The 16,379-nt window shown below is 34.6% G+C and overlaps 1 protein-coding gene across 4 annotated transcripts in view; it reads left to right on the plus strand.

The window, feature by feature from the left end:
• The first annotated feature begins 12,329 nt into the window (after nucleotides 1-12,329).
• Nucleotides 12,330-16,379, plus strand: part of LOC115452421 (diuretic hormone receptor-like) — a 179,098-nt gene continuing 175,048 nt past the window's right edge. The window contains exon 1 of one of the 4 annotated variants that reach the window (XM_037439457.1): nucleotides 12,330-12,521. The gene's annotated coding sequence lies outside the window, so the exon portion shown is untranslated. The remainder of the gene's footprint in view (nucleotides 12,522-16,379) is intronic. The other 3 variants (XM_037439458.1, XM_037439459.1, XM_037439460.1) reach the window with 3 other exon arrangements.

A 16,379-nucleotide genomic window follows, 5' to 3' on the forward strand; every position in this document is an offset into this window, starting at 1 on the left:
AGAAAGGGTCCTATCACATGAGCTGTTAGATTTGATTACAATAGGTATGGCAAAAACACCGTAAAGCACGGAAATAGTGGAATAGGCATAAGGGCAATTGGTGCACCCACTTAGCAGTGCAGTCGTACAATTACACCGCCAAGTCAGTCTCTAACAATAATATTTCTCGAATAATCCAATCGTTCCAATCAATGAAAACCTAACAAACTGCTCACAGTAAGCAATCCCCAGGATCAATTTCCCAATATCCTAACTTATAAGGTGGTTAGTATGCACTATACTCGACAAGCTAAGCGCCTTGTGGTGAGATCAACACGAATGCTTGCGAATAATGTGAGGTGAAGCAGACGGCAGATGCTACTAACGCGCTATATGCTTTATTAAAACTGAGGTTATATTGTCGTAATAAAAAAACGTATTTAAATATTATTTCAAAATTTAGTTGAATATTTCGTAATCAATATGTTTTTTTTCTTATTAAATTAAATACATAAATATGAATTTGTTGTTTCTCTGTTTAAAAATGTATGTAGAAACGTTATTTTTTATAACAGTAGTAGATGTTTTAAGATTTTTTATATGTGTAAGCTATTGTGGATACTATAAATAGACTAAACAATACATGATAAACAAACACGTTCAACAGTGTGTGATAAAATAAACACGAGGCGCAATATGCTTGTTTATTACAAAAACATATTATATACGTAGCTTAAGGTTTTTTGTTTGTTATATGAGCAGGTATTTTGCACATTCAAAAGTTTTTATATATACTTAGGTACATTACCTCTGGTTGGTCTTTCATATATGAGAGTACGCTTGGGTAGGGACCACCGCAATGTCTATTTTGGCCGCCAAGCAGCAGTGTGTAGTCACTATTGTGTTTCGGTTTGAAAAATTGTAGCCAGTGTAACTGTACTAGACACAATAAGACTCAGGATAACGAGCGCAGTGAAAATTTTGTGAATATATTTCGATTTTTAAAGGTGTAGATGTTTGTAAGAATTAAACGTGAAATTAGCCAAACGGATTTAAATGAAATTTGGCGCACGGTTTGATCATATCTTGCTTTAACACAAATATTTTTTTTTATTTTAGGGTCTTTTGATGGGAAAGGTTTTTCACACGAACCAAGCCGCGAGCAACACCTAGTATTGAATTACAAACTTAAAAAAATAATTAAAACATTTAATTTAAATGATGTTCAAAATAAAATTGATAATACTAATTTTCCCGCTCGCTGCCAAAGCGAAGCGGCTCGAAAGTATTTACATTCCACAGATTTTTAATCGGTTGCCATCATTTAAGTTTCTAAGAGAAAAGTTTCTAACAAGCTATTTAAGTACTAAGTTGTATGAAGAGGCGGAAAAAAACTTAAGCAGGAAGAAAGTTACGAACTAACAAAAAAATTATCAAGATTATACTTAATTGAAATATTGACGAGTGGCTATGAAACGAGTTATATACCGTCATGTACAGTCAGCGACAAAAATACCTGGAGAAATTTAAAACGATTCTAACTTGATTTCAGTCGAAATAAGGTAAATCCTTCAAAGTTTATTTAAGTGAAGAAAAAGCGATTGTTACAAAAGTTTAAAGGCGATTTAAAATTTTGAATTTGTTAAGCTACTTTTGTAGCTGATTGTACTGGTATAAAATTAAAACTGTACATATATATACAGGTTTATTATTATACGCTTAGGGTAATTCAATTGCCCAGAGCCTCTTTTGTTTCGTAAACGAAATGTTAATTTGAACCGTATTCCTATCTTCAGAAAGACTTTCATAAAAACAACTCAAAAGCTTTGAAAACGCCTTAATACCGTACAAAAATAAAGCTAGCAAACAACCATAACCAGTCTCTTGACACGTCCTTACGTCAGTCCTTTAAGAATGACAACTTCAGAAATAATTGGAGGAAAAATGTAGCGCCTACGATTTTGGAAAAATTGTTGACCTAATAAAAAACATTGAAACACTTTTAATAAACACACTGTATTCCTTATGTTTTGCAGAAAATGTACATAATTTTATGTAAATTATTTTTAACTATTTTTTGTTCGCGGTTTCGCCCGCGTAAAGGAGTTTTCCGGGATCATTTTTTTCGGACTTACTTGATGTGTATCGTTATATAATAACCAAATTACACAAAATCATTATAAATTGTGGCCTAAGTGTTATTCTGATGTATAACCAATATTACTCTAAAGTTTCATCCCAATCTGTTCAGTATGTTTTTCTTGAAAGAAGAACAAACATACATCCATACATCCATCCTCACAAACTTTCGCATTTATAATATTAGTAGGGTTGATAATTTCTAAGTTTCGGTATCAATAATTAACTGTTGTTTTTAAGTTAATATACTCGTATATATACTTAATACACCACACTTATTAGTCTACAGTCTAACCCCCTTATTCATACACATTATTTATCTAAGGACAGAGCATTGCTGTAATAACAAGTCTATTTCTCAGCTTTGTTTATCTGACAGCTTATTGTTTGTTCAGCTTTGTTTATCTGACAGCCAACCAGATTCAAGTAGTATCTCAATATTAGCCAATCACAACGGCCCTATGCCTGCGCACTGTGAAGGCTGCCATGCCGTCAGCACTGAGAAACAGACTTGTTATTACAGCAATGCTCCGTCCTTAGTTAAATAATATCTGTGAATAAGGGGGTAAGTTTATGAGATAAACATATTCATTTTATAATGTTTAAATCTACAAGCAACCAAATAAGCTTGAAAAAATTAAATGCTCCTAGCCGAATTTTCGGCCACGGCGCGGCGGCCAATCTCAACAGAGATCTGCCAGGTACGCAGGAGATATTATAGTGCACAAGAATGTGCGCAATACACAGGTGCACTCTCTGTTCCTTCACTCTCATAGTTCGGTGAGACGGTAATCCGACATGACCGGAGAGGGTTCAGGTGCAGGACCAACGGATTTAAGTGCATTCGACAATAAATACATTCGGAAAAACGTTAAAGCTGTACAAAAGAAAATTAACTTTGCTTACTTAAAAATAAAATAGCACAATCTAACATATGCGAAACTACGTTGAATTTGAACCGACGTCACTTGTTGCGTCTCACTCGGCTAAAATGATTACGTTAACAAATTTAGAATAAACAACTTAACAAGGTATTTACTGCAGTCCTTGCTAATTCTAAATAAACACCGCGCGGTTACGAGCGGCAGTTAGCCATTCAGCTACTATGCGGATTATACATGCAAGAGCGTACGTGATCATATTCATATTTACATAATAGGGGCCATCCATAATGACGTCACACCTTAAGGGTCGGGGGTCAACGAAGTGTGACAAGGAGTCGGAGTAATTAGTTTTGTGACGTCATGTGGCAAAATCTTCAGTCTTAAAATACAGTACAGTAAACAAAAAACTTTAAAATATATTCTATCTCTGGCTATACATATAAGGTATTAGTAAAAGTGCAAAACGTGACGTCAAATCCAGAGACCATATGTGACAAGGACAAGGGGAGGTGCCAAAAATCATGAAAGTCGTGAAATGTAATTTATGGATAGCCCCATACTAATGTAGCGCGCGGCTTCGCCTACATTAACAGCATTTCTCGCTACAAAAATCCCTCAAATACCACAGCGAAATATGACAACGTCCGTACTACGCCAGTGCAATCTATTTCATTTGGAAGCAAACTACCGCAATAAACTAGCATATGTACTAATCTAGAACAAGGTCTGTCCGTGTGCTAAATTTCATCTAAATCAGTTTAGCCGTTTCTTAGCTTATTTCTAATAGATATCCGTGTTTTTCTACAAAGTAAAGCTAAAGATAAGATGCTTTTCATTTATAAAATGCCTTTTGCTTTTTGGTACGTTACCATTTTACTCAAGGGCCTACCAAAAAAAAATATTCAGCCCATCTTTTTTTTTCTCACTGAGATATAAGTATAAAAAGACGTGACAAAAACTGCTTTGAAGAAAAAAACGTATAATTAAATTATTTCATTGTCAAATACTGATTTGACAACGAATCAAATTATACATTTTTTTCAGTTTTACTTCTATTTCTTACATTCGCGTAAACATACGAAATAATTAATTAGTATTTTATTAAATTATTGATACACTTAAACCACGCTCGTCCTTACAACGGTTTCATCTTTGATTTCTTTTTCAATTATCCATTCTTTGATGTTCCCTTTTCAATTCTAGTTTGTAATTTTTATAATACCTCCATTATATATTTAATTATTTTCTAAAAAAATGATTCTTTTTGCTTTTACAGGAAGAATGTCAAAGTTCCCTTTTAACCCTCATAAATCGTGCTCACCAACCCTTTGTCAAGCTTGCGGTTTATGGCTTTGTCTAAAAATAGCTACGAGATTAAGGGAAGGCAAATTAATTTTAAGTACATAGGTAGTTACTGGACACGTTCGTAGTATGAGTGCCCTAGCAACATAATATACTACACAAAATTCCGAGATGTTGATTATTCAAACTTTTATTGTTAAGAGTTCCGACTTTTTTTATCAATTTAACAATAATATCAACGCTACAGCGTCTCTACTAACTGAGAGGATTTAGACTTTAGTCCACCACGCTGGCCTAGTGTGGGTTGGCAGACTTTACACAACTTCAATATCCTTATAGAGATCTTCCATTCTCATTATTATCGTTAAGATCTGTCATTCCCATACTATTTTTGTTTTGTATTAGCGTTAACGATTGTAAAAAGTCATCTTGGCTATTGTCCTAGATCAATAAACGATGCTACCATAAAAATAATCCAAGTAGAAAATTAATATCGATAATACTTACCCATCTAGATCTTCAAAGCGTGTATTCATCCATCAAATAGCTCTTCTGTTATATATTTCTAAGCCACTCTTTGCTATTGAACAAGTCTTTTATGTTAAAGATAAGTCAGAAACAGGAAATGTTGAGTTATATTATATCTAAAGAAATGATTCTCGCAAGCAGTGAATTGAAAGTATACTACGTTTAGATTTTAATGTTTTATGTACTTTAAAAGTGAATTTGAATAAATAGAGTGTATAAATAAACGAATACATATATCTTTAACCCCGAAAGGGTAGGCAGAGGTAAAACTAAACCGGAACGCCCACTTTTCGCCATATATGTTCCATAAAATAATGTGATAGGGAGCATAATATTGTCATATCATCGGTTATGAATTTCAGAATACGGGCTGATTGTGAGGAGAAAAATCAAAATATCATTTTGCCTATACCGGGATTCGAAAACAGTACCTCACAGCAGTGGTCATGCCGCATACACATACAATACCGAGATAGTGCAGAATGTATAAATGAAATAACATATAGTTTTATAAGCATTTATTCGCTATAAAAAGTAGACTACGAAATACTATAATTTTTCAATACCAATTAATAATGTGCCAATAATTAATATGATAATTATTATGAAAATTAGGACATACCATAGTGAATCCTCGAAATACATTCGAAACTCAACAGAGATTATACAAATTGTTTGTACCACGATTTCTTTTAACAAATGTTATCTTTTAATTGTTGTTTATTCAAAAAATAATTGCACACGTTAACATTAAATATTAAACAAAGATAAAGTGTCAGATGTCAAATTATACATATAATGTATGTTTTTGATGATAAATGCAAACTTATGGATATTATCATAATACGAAATATGACGTTCGCATCTGCAAGCCTTATACGCCATTTAGAATTGACGGTAAATGGAAGAATAACTTGGTGAATAAATATGATCGAATGATGAGGTGACGAATACACCTGAATAGGAGGGAAATGGAGGCAGAACCCCCCCTCTCCTACACATCAATTGTTAAACGCACATTATTGATTTATTATTATAATTGGTGAATCAATAAAAGCAATTAAGAGAAATACATCTTTTTTTTTTGTTTTTCGCGGAGAATGTGCCTTATGACTACCGCCCAGCCTTCGGGGGGGGGGGGGCGACTGAGCGGTTATGTTGGGGTCACCGTGCCTTACGGCCCGGCGTTGAGCCAGCCACCCGGATTTGATTTTTACCTTCGGGTGACCGCTGAGCCGAGTCGCTAACCTATATACAACGCACGGCATACCAACTAAAACTCCGCGGTGGCCCTCTTCGGCGCATTAGGGACGACTGTGGGCTTCCTCTGAGTGAAATGTCAAAGTTTTCGTCCGCAGTCGTCCCTGCGCGGTGCCGCCTGTTGCGGCCCGTCTCCTATGGGGGGAGCTCAGAAGCCCCTGCGTAACCGAAGGACGCTCTCGGCGTCAACGGCAGCATGAGGCCTACCTTCCATGCTGCCGTCCATCCCGGGGGTGATCACAATGTGCGAGATGTGCACAACGTACACTAAGGGCGAACAGCCCCCAGCCGCCCGCCGACGACCCCCCGATGGTCCCCATTAGTCGCCTTTTACGACAGGCAGGGGATACCGTGGTGGAATTCTCCAAACGCCCCCATTCCACAGGGCGGGAGACGCCGATCAGTCGTCCGCCCGGCGCCTCCTACGTCTCCTCTGACGGCGGGAGGGATCTTCTCTCTCCCGATCCCTCTCGGCACTCTCCTTCTGCAAGAGAAATACACCTGACTAGCCATAATGTAAATACATTGTATGCGTGACTATTCTTCTGTACTCGCCAACTATTTAAATCAGGGATTTGCAATAAAGAGTCAGATGTCAATTAAATTTGATTACTGTCATAAAAATAATGTGATGTCATGACCATTTATAAAACATTACTGCCTATTATTATAATATAATGACATCACGATAACGGTGACTACCGTTTCGCACTTTTGTAGAGCAAATAAAAATATAATTACAATAATAAATCTAATACGATATTTTTTCAAAATTTTAATATTCTGATTGTTACGGTAATAAGTACCTTATTTATGTATTTATTTACAGACATATTAAAAAACCCTATTGTAGCACTCTAAATTCCACGCACTATTTATCACTCACTCATCTTGTACTCAAAAGATACTACAATTACAAAACATTTCTTTAATTTATTTACATTGCTTCATTATCACAACGTTTTATTGTTCTACAAGTTAATTACAATATTTACAATAGAAACAGGGATTATCTCCCAAGATTCCCATTTGGCAGCCAATCGTTTAAATAGATACATAATATCAGCCCTGTATTATATACTGACCCACTGTTGGGCACGGGCCTCCTCTACAACTGAGAGGGTACAGGCCTTAGTCCACCACGCTGGCCTAGTGCGGATAGGTAGACTTCACACACCCTCGAAATTCCTATAGAGAACTTCTCAGGTATATAGGTTTCCTCAAGATGTTTTCCTTCACCGTTAAAGCAAATGAAATTCACAAAGAATACACGCATATTTTTTTAGAAAAATCAGAGGTGTGTGCCCTTGGGATTTGAACCTGCAGACATTCTTCTCGGCAGTCCGTTCCACAACCAACTAGGCTATCGGCGTTAAATACATAATCTCGTGTGTAATAAATAGTGCTGTTACAATGAATTATTATTTTTTCATAATATCGTACTTATTCCAGTACCGTGCTTACTAAAATCAGTCTGCACCTCCCTTCCTCTAAAGAAACGCACATCGCGCTTTTATCCTCTATGGGGTGAATAGAGGTGCAACCAGGGCTAGAACTTTTTTTGGCTTCTTTTAGGTTTAGGCAAAAAATTAGGATGCTCGATGGTCCCTGTACCCGAGTGCCACGGACCACTTACGCCTGGGTTAATGCGGCCCTGTTTCTCTATGTATCTATACAATGTAGACCAATACTGCTGAAAAATATTTCTTGGTCAAAAGATATTTCTTCGGTGGAAACTCGCTAGAATGTCGGACGGCGTTATTGGATATGCCTGAACCCTGCGTGCGACTCCTCAGAACGTGCTGTTATGGCCGGTTTTTATCACGTAGGTAGTCTCTATACTAAATATCCGATCGCCTCCGCCAAAGAAATGGCACGATGACAAATTTATCTCGATGTGTAATAATATTTCAATGTCAATATATGATCAATGGTCCTGATAAATCGATGCATTTTTTGGCTGAGGTAATTGTTAGATTCATAGTAACTTTATTTATTTATTTATTCAATAGTTAAACCATCGGTTTACCACTATAACCTTACAACTAATACAATGAATTTTCTTATACTAGCTAACATTTACAGGTGTATACATTATTTGTAAAACTTTACAATCGCTAGATCTGACAGCAAATGAATTTGAAAACTTATTTAAAGATAGACTAGCAATAGTACAATAATTTATAACTACCATGCGACAATAATTTAAAGGATAAACTATGGTCTTACAATGTTACACATTAACCTACACATTGTGGAGTCTAAGGTTTGAAGTTTACATAGACTTAGATCAATATTCACAAACAATACTATAAGGAAGCACAGTGGGCCGAAGCATAGTGAACGCCTTTGTAAAACTTTGTTTAGATGACAGCCAACTGGAGTGAAAACAGATTTATTATCATAACATTGGTTCGTTCTTAGCCGTGGCGAAGGGTCCATATATCCCGATTCCTACCGGCTTCCCTTTATGTAGAATTTTTCTAGAATCTAATTATCATCAAAAGAATTTTCAGACGCATTTATGTATATTAGTACCTACATAAGTATATGTTATAGGTTCATTTTCGGAAAATTTCACCTTTCACCACTGGTACTTAACTATGTAACGTTTTTTAATATGGGCCTTATTTTTTCGCAGAGTTGACGTCTGCGCTATGCCTTATAAGATACTGTACATATCCAATAAAGCATCTTTGACAGAGCAAGCAATTTTCCTATTGAGCATTTCCTTAATCCATCGGTCAATAAACGTTTGTCACTTATTCGCTATTTACACTCATAAAAATGCAAATGGCGACGACAGCATCGTCTTCCTAGTTGCAAACTCGTGCAACATATGTGCTATAACTTCCAACTGAACAGATTTTTCAACTACATACAAAGGTTATTTTGATATTGCGTTACTAAATATAACCACATACTTATCTTCGTGAAAATAACACTTTGTAATAAGTTACTCGAACCGTATGTTTAAAATAAAAAAGGGTAAATTTCAACAAAATAAAAATCAACGAAAAAGGAATTTTAATTTTACGCGCCCTAATGCCACCGACTATTACTACTCTAAGAGAATTCGTCGCAGCGACATCACACTTTCGGTCAGAGATACATTCCCGCACTCACCATACTCGCACGAAACTACAATATGATCAAAAATTCAGAAAATTAAAAGCAGTAATATTGGTAAAATTATCCGCCATTCATAGATGATTTTTGGCACAAAGTTAACAGAGGCAAAGACGAGTATGTGGTTTCATTTAATAACGCAATGTCATAACAAAGTACTACAGTATATAGTTATCCACTTGTAGGTATACAAAAAGCATGATTATTCATCAAACATATTCTTTGAGCCTTCTAAGAATTCTTCTAAAAGAATTACACATACAAAAACATTAATTATTCTACTCACTTCATCCAACGTGTTTAAAAATACAGAGGGAAACTGGAATAAAACAGGAGCTGCTTTACAGTTAACCTCATTTCCTTTGTGGTAATTAAGTTCGTAAGTGAAGGATATTGAAATTAAAAAGGAAGCTTGAACCGTGGTGTTTTGCTACGCCTTTCTCAGCACGATGTATAATTTTAAATATTAGGCATTTTTAGAAGCATCTTTTTTATATTGCAATATAGATCTTATATCAATTTACTTCGACTGTAAATTAAGAAAGAGAAAAGGAATTCAAACTCCATTCTTCCACTTGTCATTTAGATTCCTTGTTAAATATACTTATAATAAATTTAATGAACACAACAAAGATTTTAGTACTTTATTATGAATAAAATCCCCCCTAGGGAGAAGGTACCACTTCACTAAAATTATTTCATTACAACCCGTCAGTAACATTTACTCTAAACAATAAAATTAATTATGCCTACACTTACATAGCTCTATATTAAAATCTGTCACTTTGCGACACTAACCTCGAAGTATTCACGTTGTGGATACAAGCACCTCTCGCCCGGCTTTGATCTTTTCAATGGTACTCTTTGTCTCAATCATAATACCTTTACAAATATTCACAGAATTGGGGTATATTCGAACGTTCCAGAATCTCAACTGAAAAGTGACCCGTATTGAAGTAGGAACCGTGAAATTCTTAACAATATAAAGAAATGGTGGAGTTTTCGAAGTTTCGCTTTTGTTTCGCACTCGTCTCGGTTTTTTGTATCGCTTTATGCTTTAAACAAAGATCTTTAGTCGTGTAAGAACCTTCTAATACCGTGGCGGAGAAGCTAAGATTCATCAGTTTCAAATACTTGTATACATGCTCACTTTCAAACATAACAATGATCAAAAAATCCTACTATTATTCCGTTAGATTAGTCTGGTATATAACAATCCTCTTGACCTGTATCCATTTTAATGTAGAGTCAGCAAGTTACACAAAGGATTGCCTTAATGTTTACGGATGAGATCAATCCTCTCTTGGGATAACCATTCCTAAGCAATTCATGTTCGCAAATGGTACGTTGGACGACCTTGGGATAAAACCCTGCAGTTTGTAATCCACAGCCCACCCATTGTAATTTTAACAAACATAATATGCTTAAAATATGATTTTCCCTTATTAAATATTTTTTAACATAGCAATAGTAATCAACTTAAAATTTGTAGGTGGTACAGTCAGCCACAAAAGTTGCTGAACAAATTCAAAAACCCTTTTACACATTAACTTCAATCGAAATATTATTTTTTCCTTGTCTAAATAAATTCAACCCTTTGAAGTTTATTTTACTAAAGAAAAAAGCTTATTGATAAGTATACAAAAATTAAAGGCGATTTGAAAATTGAAATTTGTTCAGATAAGTACTTTTGTAGCTGACTGCACATAATAGACAGTTTTTCTGTTCATAAATATAACAACATTGACATCTCGACATATGGAATTTCCGTCGAATAATCGCAATCAAACCATGAAGTCCTATTGAACTCTACGCACAAACAAACCCGCCCACAATCCATTAATTCATCAACCGGAAACAGTTCATGGCTTCACATAAACTAAAATATCTCAATATTAATTTTCTATGTACATAAAAATGTACAAACGAACTGGAAGACGCAGCGTACACACCCACGAGATGACCGACGACCTGGTGAGGGTCGCCGGAGTCCGATGGATGAGGGCGGCCCAGAACCGGTCCCTGTGGCGCTCAATGGGAGAGGCCTATGCCCATTCGCCGCTGAAATGATGATGATGATGATAAAAATGTTCATTACATCGTGTTCCTAAGATATTTTATATATATAAGTTTATTAATAAAATGTAGAGTATATGAACTTGAAGAGTTAAGACATTATTAGCTTCAAGAGGCTCTTACAAAAGTAGGCTTTATACAAATTAAAAATTCTATGAATGTTTTATTATTATACGTACAAAACGAAGCTAGCATTAATTACGAAGTTTTTATTATATATTTAAGGTCTATGAAATAATAACACACATTGAACTTAAAATTATGTCCAAACAGGCATACTCAGTGAAAAATCATAACATTGAAATTAAACTAATTTTCGGATTCTATCGCGGTAATTAGTGTTTTATTTTCTCCCGACGTCTCGAAGACTTTGCAGCCTTCTTGGTCACGGGAGGGACTGAAACTGTGACTGTGTGCCATGAAGACTGCAAAGTAAGCATATCTGGCTAATTTATCTTAAAAAGTTATATGTACCAAAAATGTGCTTGAACGAGAAAAAACAGAAAATTTCTTCGCACAAATTTGCTAACGTTTAGAAATGAGCATAAATTATTTTTATAACCTTCTAAAGGTTCTTATCGAAATTGAATCGTCAGGAGCTGTTAGAAACTCCGTTTATCTTTAGGTAACGTTAAATTTAGCAAAGCAAACCTAATAGTGTATACGACAAATGAATTAAATTTATAATATGTATCAGAGAATATTTATATAACAAATATCGGCTTTGTATCTATTAACTTTCATACAAATTTTTAAATTTAATGAAAATAAACACCGTAGTATTGTGTTATATGGTTTAGAACATAGTATTTTAATAAAATTAGATAAAATTCTCAGACATTATTTTGCACCTATATAATTTACTCCGAAATATTATTAAATAAAAAATATATATTCTAAAATCCCCCATTACCTATACTGTAAATATTTATAAAGGTTAAAAAATGTCTATACAACGCGCACACCCCATGAAAACACAGAGGGTGTATCTGAAATATCCCTTCATCGTGAAGCAGAATGTCAGTGTAATCGTATCGGTGCAGGGACGCGGCCGCGCGCTCGTCGCTCCTACATCTCACGACGCGGCGATATAGTTATCGAAATTATACAACTGCCAACTAAATAAATTATATAATATTATCCGAGTGAATTTCACGAGTTACTGTGAAAAGTTTGTCTTGAAAAGTTTTAGTGAAGTTTTTTTTCTCCCACCAAATCTTTGAGGTGAGTATAGTTGCATTACGATGGACAGAAGTGTGATTGATCTTGTTATCAAATGACCCCGGCATTGAGACTTGTTTGTTCAATTTATTAATGCTACAATTTATAGATGAGTATCACTGCGAATGGACGTGCTAAGACATTCATTTGTTTATAATCTTATTAACATTTATGCGAATAATAGAGGCAATATATTAGATTAAAATGGCACTCGATTTATGTATAAGGCGTGGAATGTGAAACAATAGGCAATTACGTCTTTATTTAACTATAAGTAAGGCGTTGAGCAAATAAAAATAAATTACAAATAATTATTATTAACTATCCCATACCCAATAGCTACTATTGTGGCGTCGAAAAACAAAAATACGTTTGGCGGAAAACGTGGAAAATACAGAACAAATCACAACTTTATATTACGTCTTATCCAGTTGAATTAAAGATCAGAATTGGTTGTGAATAATTATTCGCCAACTCCTTCGCGGTTGGCGACTAGATGACAAGTTACCTCAATAAAACAGGCGATTACAGTTTGTTTTGAAGTGGCTGTCGACCCCAAAAAAATATTGTGAGGCGTGGTGTTGGATAATGATTATGGGAACGCAAACATGGGCTGGACTGCTTTTCCAATCAATATACGGATGGCACACCGGTTATGACAATTTTGAGGAAAACGGCATTTTATTGCGCAATTATAGTTGTGTCATATAGTAATATATGTTAGGTTATTCTGTTGCTTCGATGATTTTTAATAAATATATGAAGGCACTATTTTTATTTGTTTATTTAAACTTTATATACAGTAAATGTATACAGGCGGACTTAATGCCTGAGGTATTTTCTAACAGTCAACTATTATTGTTATTTATGCTTCAATAATATTCCATCTCGACCTTTTCCACTTTAAGTATTTGCAATTAAATACCAAAGTATTGGCAACTAATTGAAACTGAATTATTGATTTGTAGTTTGATGACAAAATAATTTCGTATTGCCTATAAATTAGCAATGAGCAAACTTCTTGCTACGATATACTTGTGAGGCATTTGGGAATATAATTTTATAAATACGTCCAGAACTTGGTTTGGCTAAATTTCATTACAATTCGTCCAGCAGTTATCACGTATTGGGGCTTACATCGTTACATAATTTCATACAACAGAAGTAGATTAGTGGGACAGGCGAATATTTATTTAAATTGATCAGGAGTAAGTACAATCAGCCACAAATGTAGCTTAACAAATGCAAAACTTTAAAACTGTTCTACAGATTTACTTCACTCATATTATTCGTTTTTCGTTATCCAAATTAAAGTGAACCCTTTCAAGTTTATATAAGGGAAGAAAAAACAATTGTTGATAACGACACAAAAGTTGAAAGACGATTTAAAATATTGAATTTGTTCGACTACTTTCGTGGCTGACTGTACATACCGTATGACCGAAATCTCACCTTCTAACATCGTTAATCGGGCTATAAATATTATTCTCGTAAACTGTGTCTGCTCTTACGGTGTTACTATATTACAGACACCGTAAAATATCTAGACTATACTTATACTGAAAGCGGCGATAGCCTAGCTGGTTGTAGAACGGACTGTGCCGAGACGAATGTCCGCAGGTTCTAATCCCAAGGATACACACCTCTGATTTCTTAAAATATTATTTGTAAATTTTCGCTTGCTTTAACGGTGAAGGAAAACCTGCATACCTGAGCAGTTCTCTATAGCAATTTTGAGGCTGTGTGAAGTTTACCAACCAGCACTAGGCCAGCGTGGTGGACTAAGGTCTAATCCCTCTCAGTAGTACAGTAGGCCCGTGCCCAGCGGAGAGACAGTATATAATACAGGGCTGATATTATTATATTATTATTATTATACTTGTACTTAATATTGAATTCCTAAAACAATATCGAAGTGTGTCGCCTATTTTGTAAATCTCTTTCTGTGATGCTGCATATGTATGTGTAATAACTCTATCTTCGTAATAAATAAATCCTATGATAAGTTTAATACATTAGTTTGACAAATTGTTCCATTTTGGGTCCACTTTAAATTTAATACATTAATAAATTTTAAGGTTACGGAAACCTTGAAGGGTCACTTAATTTTAAAATCTTCATAAAAACGTTTCATAATAAAATATAAAGAAAGATCACTGGTAAAATTGCAGCGTATTATTAAATATTATAAAATTTATTAATAAAAGTCGAAAGATAAGAAAAAACATTATAGCACTACAACACAAAAAAAAATCATAAACATGGAGGAAGGTCTTGTTAGGAATCGGCCCTTCTTCGGTCACACTACATTATAAGGCATGAAATTCCTGTAAAACTGGAAGACATTTATTAAAAAAAGAAGTAGATATCTCGTTAGATCTTGAGAATAAAAAAGACTTGAGAGACAGAAGATTACTGGAAGACAAAGACATTTAAAATTTAAATAAAATGAAATATTTTATGTTTCGCGTCTTGAACTTTACTTAACATAAATATCCATTTAATTACACGGTCAGCTGGGTTAGTAATTGAATAATTTTGGAAGAAAACGTCTTGCATTTTAATAGATAGGATTCAAGTAATAGCTTCATTTAGATTTTACTCTTAAACTTGCTCGTTCTTAAATAGTAAAACAAAGCTTCGAACTATCAAATCGTCATAGGAATAACTATTTTTGGATTTTATCGCGGTTTCTTATATTGTTATTTTCGGCCGACGTTTCGAAGACTTTACAGCCTTCATGATCACGGGAGAGACTGAATTGTTGATCGTCCGAAAAGTCTTTGAAGGGCCGCAGTCTTCGAAACGTCGGGAGAAAATATCAAAAACCACGATAAAATCCGAAAAATAGTTTTATTTTGCGTAAACATAAGAAATCATTCTAAAATCGGCATCTTTTTACGTGCACGTAAGTGACGTGCTTAATTACATTATTTGAAATATAAAATCACGTTATTAAATTTTTGAATTAAAATCTCTTACTACTTTATTTAGTTTGCTTTATTTCGATATTGGCATCATCGCATCTGCCGCAGCGATGAATTTTCTTAGTAATATTTGTACTTGTATTATGTCGTCTAAAATTAAAGTTTTTATTGATATTATTTCGTTCGAAACTTACACTCTTTTATTTTACATCTTCTCTTCGAGCAACTGGAGTGTAGTGTAGTGTACTGTACTAGTACTGTAGTGTTAATTTCATAAAGATAAGTTTGTGGTTTCATTTAGTGACGAAATGTCTTGATCCTATATAACATTTCATAAAAATCAAACGCACTGTATTACAATAGTTATTCTAAAGCAAGATAAGCTACGAGCCTATCGGCGTTCCCATCGGAAGGATAGATCATTAAAGCAGTTGCACCAATCCCCCGTAATGGATTGAGGGCACGATGATGAGATAGTTATAGACACTTAATAAGAGGGCTCTTACCAATCGGAGGGCAAGAGGGAAAACTGAACAAAACACAACTAAGATATACAGACAACTACGCTTATTTTTCACCGCAAATCTTCACTTCCATTCTGTAATAACGTGGCTTCCGAATCAAATTGAATGCATCTGATGTCAAAATTACTACATTTTTTTTTACCGGACTTGAGTATTGAACTCATATAGAAATATTACCACAAATATTATTACCGGACATGAGTATCAATCTCATATCCTCTACGGTCTCAGACTAAATATTCTACTACGTAAACAAATCGTTGATCTACGTAATATACATTTTTTAATGAAGTAATTTACCGCCAGTTACAGGTCAAACAGGAGTTTTTATGAATACCTTGAGTGGTATTCTCTTTTATAATCCTGTGGGAATCGCCGAGTTTTACATAATCGGCCTGGATCCCAATTCA

The sequence above is a fragment of the Manduca sexta genome, chromosome 16 (genome assembly GCF_014839805.1).
Source record: "Manduca sexta isolate Smith_Timp_Sample1 chromosome 16, JHU_Msex_v1.0, whole genome shotgun sequence".
NCBI classification, from domain to species: Eukaryota; Metazoa; Arthropoda; class Insecta; order Lepidoptera; family Sphingidae; genus Manduca; species Manduca sexta.